This window comes from Castor canadensis, chromosome 13 (assembly GCF_047511655.1).
Source record: "Castor canadensis chromosome 13, mCasCan1.hap1v2, whole genome shotgun sequence".
Classification (NCBI taxonomy): domain Eukaryota; kingdom Metazoa; phylum Chordata; class Mammalia; order Rodentia; family Castoridae; genus Castor; species Castor canadensis.
Window position 1 is genome coordinate 46,720,857 of NC_133398.1, and position 9,360 is coordinate 46,730,216.

The window sequence follows — 9,360 nt, forward strand, 5'->3', positions numbered from 1 at the left end:
CGCATTTGCAACAATCCAGGGGCCATTAAGCCAGATGGAAGGTCATTCTGTTTGAGGATTGTAAATGAACCTGTCCAACAAAGTTTTGGTTAGGGACAGCCAAGGACTCATTATGTAGTCAATTTACCCAAATGCTTGTAAGAACCACGCCAACTCCAAGGCTGTTCTGTCCTTTGAAGTTTGAAATGAACATACAGGTTTTTTTTTTTTTTTTTTTTTACTTTCATCATTCCAAAAGGAAATCGCTTCTGCAAGAAGCAGTCATTTCCATATATTTCTTAGAACATTAGAATAAAAATTAAATGTATTGTTTGGCAGGCTACTTTTGGACTTTTTTTTGTTTTATTTCTTACTCATTTTCTTTTCCCTTCTAAATCCTGTCTTTACTAGGTGGTGAAAGATAAACACACACATGCACACACTCATAAGATATACATTTCAAACAAGAAGACAGAAATTTATAAACAAATCTGTGCTTTTGAAAATTAAAAAAAAATTAAGTTAGAACAATTACAAAATTTACTTTTTGAGCTCTTGCATAACATGAACAACTTTTGAACGTCCACACTACTTATGCATTTTTAATGTAATATTCCAATATGGATAATTCAACACTAGATTTTATTTAAATTATTAGAAATGCATTTAAGAAATGTGGACATGTCTAATATGTTTTAGATTTTCTCTCTAGCAGGGAACACAGAATTAGTTTTTTCATTAAAACGTGATATTCAACCAGACACTGTGGTGGCTCGCACCTGTAATCCCAGCTACTCTGGAGCTGGTTGTAGGAAGATTACAGTTTGAGGCCAGACCTGGAAAAAGAAGTCAACAAGACCACATCTCAACAAACAAGTCAAGTTTATCATCCTACTTAAATAAAGATCATGCTCAAGTCCAGCCTGGGCAGAAAGAACAGGAGTCTATCTGAAAAATAACTAAAGCAAAAAGCATCATGACATTGCAGCTAGAGCACTTTCCTAGCAAGTGTGAGGCCTCAAGTTCAAAACCCTATACTAGACTTATATTCACCAGTATACTCTTAGATACATAAAAGGCTGAGATTGCTAGGATAGCCGTTTAAGGCCGACACTCCCCACCCCTTGTCCCCAGGCAAACAGTTTGTGAGACCACATCTCATAGTGGCATGCACCTCTCATTCCAAGCTTCATGGAAGGCTGAGATCAGGAGAATCAAAGTTCCAAGACAGCCTGATCAAAAAATTCACCCAAATCCCATCTCAGTGGAAAATGCTGGGCATGATGGCACATACCTGTCATCCCTGCTACACCGGGAATCATAAAATGGGACAAATGAGAATCAAGGCTGGCCTGGGTAAAGATTGAGACCCTATCTCCAAATGGCCAGAGTGAAAAGGGATGGAGGTGTGTCTCAAGCAGTAGAGTGCATTCTGGCAAGCACAAAACCTTAAGTTCAAACCCCAGTACTATAAAACAAACAAAATGGAAAAATAAAAAATGTAAAAAAGAACAAAGATAAACAGTACTGCTAAAAACAACAATGACCAAATATCCCCATGATTTTACAATTAGTATGTTTTCATTTTAGAAAATGAAGGTTGCATAATTAACACATTTATTCATAATCCCATATCTATAAATAGATTTTGACTTTTTTTTGTGTACTTACATATATTAATGAACAATAGTTTACTTACTTGGGTTTACTGACCGTAAATGTTGCCAATCTTATTATATTGGGTTTCCATATTTGTCAACTTACCTCTTTATAAAATCTACTTACAACCTCAGAATCAATGCTGCTAACGCTTTTGCAGCAATTAGCAGACACGTGTAGAACAGTGAAGCATTTGAGTCAGCTGTCACATGTTCTCAGCTGGGAAAAGGCTTTCTTGTCTCAGAGTTTGGAGAAGGCTGGTGGGCCATGCAATGAGGCCTGCAGCTCCAGCTCTGGGCCAGATGGACAGGGTTTGATCCTAATTCTGGCATCTGTTAGGGGGTAGCTTCATAGAAGTCACTGCATATTTCAGAATCTCATCATCTCTTTGGTAAAATAAAGAAATCAGAACTTCCCAGAATGGATTTTGTTTAAGATTTAAGACTATAACCTATGTGAGTATTTGTGAGGTATTTCCCATGGAAATAATGGTCTAGCATTTCCCATTAGGGGCTGTGGTGAATTTGTAGAACATGACCGCCACCAATAATGAGAATCAACTGTACACGCATATGTTCATATCTATCATGAACATATGTTCCTGCTATAACACATGAGAATAATCTGAATATGTAGCTAACTCTTCACACATGTCAATATACATTTCAAAATATTCTTAAGATTGCTTTCAATATTATTCTCTATATATACAGGGGGTTTTTGTAATTGGAATTCTTCTCCAGATAGATATTTATTTGGGTTTTTCAGTTCTTTGTCAGCCTGAATTATGATGAATATCCATATGCATAAATTATTGGATTTTTAAACTCGTCTGCAGAAACAGAAATATTACCCTCTTGGAGATCTCATAACTAGTAGTTTAGATGACAGTCTTTCTCTGCTTCAGAGTTATAAGCTCTGCTTTTAGGTTTATTATCCTACAGAATAGGAAAAAGGTAATAAGATTCTTGCTGTGGAACAAGAGTTGGCAGAATCCCTTGAAATGCCAGGAAAAACCATGGGGTCATGTGAATGTGACTTGTACCAGAGAAAAGAAACAGGAACTCAAGGGTTTTCCAATCCATTCCATGCAAAGCAGCAAGGGTAGCTGAGTGAAGTGCCTTTCAATTTGGGGGTGTTTAAAGCTCTACTGCAAATTTCCCTGTGGAAATTTTAGAGAAGGCAATCAAGTGGAGGTAATGCTTATACAGGAAATGGCAATTCACATCAACTACCTAGAACAGCACTTAGAAAGCAGTGGTCAATATAGTTAGAGTCTCTAGGAAATGGAAAGCCAACACTTTGTTAGGGCTTGAACCCTGGCCATTTAAATCTGAGACCTAATTCTGAAAATATCTAATTGGTTTAATTAAGATGAATTCTTGATTATTTGGATAGTTTTAAAGATACACTTAATATTATTTTTTGAAGTGTATTTCCTTGTAAAGTATGAGATAATGCAGAAAGCCATGAGCTGCTTTTGTCAAAAAGTGCTTAAAACAAAATGTTTTATTTCAGTGTGAGTTAGTCAACTATTTCATCTTTTCTCCTTATTACTCTTGTCCCCTACACCATGAAACAGCTTAAAAAGCAGAATCTTGATGAAAAAGATGTAAAGGTTAATCTGCCTTCTTATTATTAAGCTATTTTTTTCCTTTTTTTCATTTTAGCCATTTGAGAAGGTCACTAAATCATTCTGGATCAAATACATCTTGTAGAGTTTGTACACTGGAATAAAATGGAAGAAGATGACTAATAGATTAATAATGACAAAAAGACATTGAAAGCATGTTTTATAGATATGATGCCTGCAGAAATGGAGATATAACTATATAATCAAATTGCTATTTTGACCCATTGCATAAGTTTTGCTTTAGAGTGCTCAATATAAATATAAATTGGAGATCTATCTCCTAAATTACAAAATGAAATAATCCTTCACTACTGACTATAAATAATAACTGGAGGTAGTTATCTTTCTGATTAATACTAGTTATTCTTTTAGAACAGAAACAAGTAATGGGTAAAATCTATGAGAACCTAAGATAAATTCCAGCTAGGTGCTATGGGATTTGAAACTGAGATTGGCAGATGGATGAATTGAGAACAAGTAAGTGGGTCAATACCATTACATTTGCTATCTAGATGATGGCATTTTTTTTTTTTTCTGTGGTTCTGGAGTTTGAACGCAGCACCTTGCACTTGGTAGACAGGTGCTCTACCACTTAAGCCTTACCTCAAGCCCTTTTTGCTTTAGTTGTTTTTCCTATATGGTCTCCTACTTTTCGCCTGGTGTGACCTTGGAGACAGTTCTCCAAACCTCTGCTTCTCATGTAGATAGGATTGCAGGTTATTATTTATAGTCAATAGTGAGGGTTCTTTCATTTTGTAATTTAGGAAGGAGATTTTTAATTTGATTATGTGGCTTGAATTTTATAACATTCCTTTTAAAATATTGACATTTAAGAATACATTATTTTCATCAAATTACTCACATTAATAACATTTTGTAGTACTTTTTATTTCTGGTTCAACATCACTGCTACAAATGTTTGCCTAGGATTGATACAGTGAATGAGTTAAACTGTATTTCTAAATCTGTAACATATCACCTTTGTTCTGTGTTTTAGTCACATAAAAGAAGCTTCTTTATAATTTTATTATAAAAAATAATAAAACTGTAAGCAGTTTCTTTGGATGGTCACAAAAGTAGTTCTTGTATGTTATAATTGGAAGAAAATACTAAATCTACCTTTACTTTAAGGCAAGGACAAGCTTCTTTACTTTGACTCTGCTGTATAGCAAAGTTCTCACCCTATAAAATGTCTTCTAAGACTATTTCCTTTAAATCTTCAGCAATGATGCCTCAACATCATCCCACACTCTTTACTGACAAAGAACGCATTTCACTTACACACCATATTGTTTTCCATATATTATTTTAGTACTTTTAATCATACCAAGATGGATGAATACTTCTCGCATTGTATCTGACTTAGCTTTCAGTTTTCATGAAGTCATCAAAAAGCTTATTTACTTTCAATGTCATTTATGAAATTTTGGTTAAATTTCAAATGAATCAAGACATTAATAGAAAAATTGCAGAAGTTTCATTTTAAGTAAGCTTGGAAGATAATCTAATACCATAGTCAATAATATACAATATAAAGTCTGATTTGCTATTGCAGCCATATTAATTGTTAATAAACAGAATGTGTTCTGCTGTTTTACTAAGAATAGAAACTTTTCATAATATGCTTTAAAAGCATCATTTTGGCCATAAGACAATGTTCATTTTATGACATTCCTTTACTTATTTGCCATTCTAGTACTTTTTAGTATTTACATATTTTATTTTTGATGAAAAATAAACATAGTAAACTGAAAATAAATGCTATCATGTATAAGTCATAGTGCAAATTTCATGCTATTTCTTTCAGCAGAATTTCTTTAGAGTTTTGGATAGTATTGTCAAATTAAATTGCAGAAGGTTTATTGCAATTTGTATTCTCATCAGTAGTGAATAAAATGTAGTATTTAATAAAATGTTCTCCAATAATATTAATTTATTATTTTAAAACATTTATTAAATTAAATTTGAAAGCATACTATGATTAAAATTCGCATTCCTTTGATTATAGTAAAGTTGATTTTTTTATGTTATGTTGGATAATCATTAGAAGTTTTGAGGATAGGTAAGACACCTAATAAATTAGCTAGCATTTGTTGCCCTCAATGCAGAGAAACTAAAGCAGATACCTTAAAAGTAACTTAGGCCAATAGGAAAAGGGGACCAGGAACTAGAGAAAAGGTTAGATCAAAAAGAATTCACCTAGAAGGTAACACACATGCACAGGAAATCAATGTGAGTTAACTCCCTGTATAGCTATCCTTATCTCAACCAGCAAAAACACTTGTTCCTTCCTATTATTGCTTATACTCTCTCTTCAACAAAATTAGAGATAAGGGCAAAATAGTTTCTGCCGGGTAGCGAGGGGGTCGGGGGGAGAGGGAGGGGACGGAGTGGGTGGTAAGGGAGGGGGTGGGGGCAGGGGGGAGAAATGACCCAAGCCTTGTATGCACATATGAATAATAAAAAATAAATCAAGATTTTATTTTTCTTATAGGACAAACTAATTTTCATTTAATTTATTATGAAATAAAAATTATTCTTTCATAATTGACAAAAAGTGAAAAGTAGTGAGTAACAGACATAAGTGACCAAGATTAATCATTTGATGCATCCTTGAGTATTTTTTCTATGTAATAGTTGGACATTTGGAATTTATAATTCCAATGCATTTATAATTTTGTATCTAGTTTTTCACAGAATATCATGATCACATCCTCTGTGTTCAAGAATGCTTGAACATTTTTGTTTCTATCATGAGAAGACAGTAAAGTTTATAAAATAAATAATAATTAAAAGTTGTGAATTTTTAAAATAATCTACATACAAAGAGTGTGCTTGAATATATATTTCCTACTTATTTATTTAAAAAATACTCACAAATTAAATGTGTTTGTCTCAAGATATAAAAATATTTTTCATGCTGTAAAATAGGAAATGTAATTTTTCTGTTAAAGTTTATTTCCATAATAAATTATCTTTTTGATTTCTAAGAATTAGCAATATTTATGAATTAAATTATTCTCAGCTCAGTTAGATTTTGTTTTTGTTTGTTTCAAATCATTCCTTTCAAATATATCAAGCTCTTCACCCACTTGATTATGATTTCTACAAGAAAAAAATTCTATTTCTCATTCATCTTTACATTTCAATATGTATGGCATATAAAAAAACCTAGAAATTTAATTCAGTTTAGTTCTTATTTTAATCTTGTTATTATTGAGTTTCAGAGTTGGTGCCATGAATTATTTTCCATAGCTGAGCCTGATTGCCTCTTCTATGTCACATGATATATCATTAACTTTAAAATGTAAAGTAAGTAATCTATTAAATATTACAAGTTTCTTTCCATCCACATGTACTGCACACCCAAACTGTCTCTATAATACTGAAATTTTGAATAATTGCTGTTCCAAACACTTTCTAATTATTACTAGTGTTACAGTTGCCTGCAGTTCAGAAGAATCTCACAGCCATTCTCAGAATTCTATGTACCTTAAGCTTATATTATGTCTGTATTTTAGGTCAATGTTTTCCAACATGGCAGCCACCTAGCATATGTACTTATTGAACAATTGAAGTGATGTCATTCCACATTGAGATTTATTGTGGGTCTAAAATACATACCGATTTCTTTACACTTTTTTGGAACTTGCCTACTAGAAAATTTTAAATTACATATATGATGCATGTTATATTTCTATTAGATGACACTACTCTAGATGAATAAATTGTTTTGATGTGAAATGCAAAAAGCAAAATATGTCTTAAGTGGCAAGCTAATTAAAAAATTAGCTTTCTTTGTGTACACAACCTAAAGCAGCACACTGGAAATCAGGTGCTGGGTCCTGGTATCTCAGCAGAAAGCCAAAGAAGGCCTATCATAGAAATCCTCAAGACAGCTGCTGATTCTAGCAGCATGCACTGATTTCTCAGAGCAGCAATAAAGTCCTGGTTGACAATTTTCCCTGGAAGTTTCTGACAAATAGCACATACTGTTGTTTACATTTTTGTGATTTAACGTCTCACTTAAATTACACAGGTGCACATAAATGTGTTCATTTGATCACGGTAATTCCACTGCCACTAACATTAGTAAGTAACTCAATACAAAAAACAAGCTGGTACTAAATTTATTACTCTCTTACCATGGCTAATGTACTTGAATGACACTGTGCTGTTTGGTAGTTACAGTCAATACTGCATTTCAGTCTTAGGAGGAACAGCAGCTGTACAATGCTTCTTTAAATGGTTTCCTTTTTATTTTTTTGTTTTTATTAATTTTATTCAGTCCTTTTTCACTCTACTTTTTTATTATTTTTTACACAAAGGGCATTCCTAAATAGCTATATCCAGTAGTTCTGTACCTATTTGTTCTCTCCCTGCTCCTTTTTTAAAACAACATATTACAGAAGTTATATAATGTAGGTTTAAAATCATGGACAGGGATATCCTTTATATGGATCTTAAAAATTCACTAATGGAAAAAGAATTGTGACCCCAGACTTTTAGAACTTGTGCACAAAACACAAGAGCATATTAGTCAAGAACCCCATACCTTGATGTCCTTTGCTTATATTTATATATTAATAAATAAAAATGCTAGTGATTTTCTGTAGCAATGTGGCATTAAAAAAAAGCCACCATAAGCAGGTGTTTCTAAATTATAAAACTTAGTTACTGATGTACTAAAATGAAATGAAATATGGTAATTTTTACCTACAGCAATCTGGTACCCAAAACAAGATGGAATATTAAAAAGGAAGGAAAAGAGGAAAGAAAGAAGGTAGTAAGCAGAGAAGAAAAGAAAGGAAGAGAGAAGGAAGGAAGGAAGGAAGGTCATTGGAGTGTCATGCACACCACATGCATTTATTTGGCTCAATGTTATTTAATCCTCATAATATTTCATTAGTTTCATTTTATATATAGAAAGAACAAAACAAAGAGGTGAAGTAACTAGATTGTTTCAATAGTTAGCAGTGTATATACTTGGCTACCAGGCATTCAAATACTGCTAATTTGTACTCTATTATTAAGGTGGCAGTTTGGGAAGTGACCATAAAACCAGCAAGCATATATAGTAAAAATGATTTAGAGAAACTAGAAGAACTATAACGAGAAAATCATAGCACTCTAACTGACTGGAAACATTTCTGAGGGCTAAGTATGTTGGTTGGTACACACCTGTAATCACAAATATTTGGGAGGCAGAGATAAGAGGACTGCAGTTCAAGGCCAGCTCAGGCAAAAAGTCAATGAGAACTTATCTCAAAAAAGAAGCTGAGGTGTTGTGTTGTGTGCCTGTAATGTAAACTGCTTGGGGAGCATAGGTCGGAGGATCTCCACCTGAGGCCAGTCCTGAGCAAAAGTGAGAGGCCCTATTCAAAAAAATAAATAAAAGCAAAAAGGACTAGAGGCATGGTTCTAAAGATAGAGTCCCTGCTTAGCAAGCCTGAGGCACTGAATACAAACCCCAGTACCATGAAAGAAAGGAAGGAAGGGAGGGAAGGGAAGAGAGGGTGGGGAGGGCAGGGGAGGGAAGGGAAGGAAGGAAAGAAGGAAAGAAAGAAAGAGAGAGAGAGAGAGAGAGAGAGAGAGAGAGAGAGAGAGAGAGAGAGAGAGAAGAAAGGAAAGGATCATGGTTGAGGAGAAATGGGGAAAGCTAGAGAATTCAGTGACATGAATTATAGGTTAGCTGAACTTTAAGTACTTCTAAATATTATTTTAATCCTCCCCCAAATAATGTGACATTGGTATTAATATCAATTTACTCATTAAACTCATGCTTAGAAAATTTGGATAGTTTGCTCAAATGCAAACAAGTGGTAAATGTATAAGTAAGAATTTCTGCCTCTAAAAACTGTTCTATAAACACTGTGTTATGCTGTTTTCTCAATTAACTGGTTGCTATCATAAAGAATGGCAAGAAAAAGCCCAAAGAATTAAACAAATATAACAATTTCCTGACTGCTTTAGCCTAGAAATTCAACAAAATGCTATGTATGAGTGGGAACTATAAAAATTAATGTGTCTTCATTTCCTGACAGACACTGAGCAAAGGATTAACTGTTGCTGATGCTACTTTGGAGAGG